This window comes from Condylura cristata, unplaced genomic scaffold, assembly GCF_000260355.1.
Source record: "Condylura cristata isolate star-nosed mole 26May11 unplaced genomic scaffold, ConCri1.0 scaffold00027, whole genome shotgun sequence".
Taxonomy (NCBI): Eukaryota; Metazoa; Chordata; class Mammalia; order Eulipotyphla; family Talpidae; genus Condylura; species Condylura cristata.
In genome coordinates, this window is record NW_004567128.1 from 1029635 (window position 1) to 1030838 (window position 1204).

Genomic DNA, 1204 nt, shown 5'->3' on the forward strand with positions numbered 1-1204 from the left:
GGTGTGCGTGGACAGGTACCCCCCAGGTGTGCGTGGACAGGTACCCCCCAGGTGTGCGTGGACAGGTACCCCCCAGGTGTGCGTGGACAGGTACCCCCCAGGTGTGCGTGGACAGGTAGCCCCCAGGTGTGCATGCACAGGTGCCGGCCAGGTGTGTGTGGACAGGTACCCCCCCAGGTGTGCATGGACAGGTGCCAGCCAGGTGTGCGTGGACAGGTACCCCTCAGGTGTGCATGTGTCCAGTGCCACCCAGGTGTGCGTGGACAGGTGCCCCCCAGGTGTGCGTGGACAGAGTCCGCCCAGGTGTGCGTGGACAGGTGCCACCCAGATGTGCGTGAACAGGTGTGCTTGTGTGCTTGTGTCCAGTGCCACCCATGTGTGTGTGGACAGGTGCCGCCCAGGTGTGTGTGGATAGGTGCCCCCCCAGGTGTGCGTGGCCAGGTGCGCCCAGGTGTGCATGTGCCCAGTGCCACCCACATGTGCATGGACAGGTTCCGGCCAGGTGTGCATGTGCCCAGTGCCACCCAGATGTGCATGGACAGGTGCCGGCCAGGTGTGCACGCATCAGGTGTGCGTGCATAGGTGCCGGACAGGTGTGCATGCGTCCAGTGCCGCCCAGGTGTGCGTGGACAGGTGCCGCCCAGGCGTGCGTGCATGGATCCTGCCCTCCGTGCTCCCACTCAGCTCCGGAACCCCCACAGCAGTAAGCTTGGGGGCCTGGTTCGGGTTGGCCCTAGTCCCGGGGCTCAGTGCGCCCCGGTCCCGGCAGCCGCCCCTGTGCGGTGCGAGTCCCCGGCCGCCCGCAGGCCAGGGGGGACGCCGTGAGCGTCTGGCTGGAGGCTCCCCGGCCGCCTCGCACGCTCTCCCTCCCCGTGGGGTGCCCTGCCCGCGAGCAGGTCCGGGTCCCCTAGCCCCCCCCAGGCCGCCCCAGGACTGACCAGGCTCAGCCCGGGAAGCCACACGGGGGCCGCAGCAGCGTCCCGGTGCCTCGCCCCGGAATGTCAGGATCGGGGTGACGAATCGGAGACGTGCAGAGAGAGGCTCCGCCCTGTCACCCGAGGCGGGGGGCGCGCTCGGCCCCCGCGAACCTCACGCCCACCCGTCTGGGCTCGCGGCTCCTGGAAATTCGCCCGTTTGCTTCTTTTTGAAAAATGTTTCCAATTTACGTTCACATTGTTCTTCAGCCTGTGCCTTTTTCCCGTCT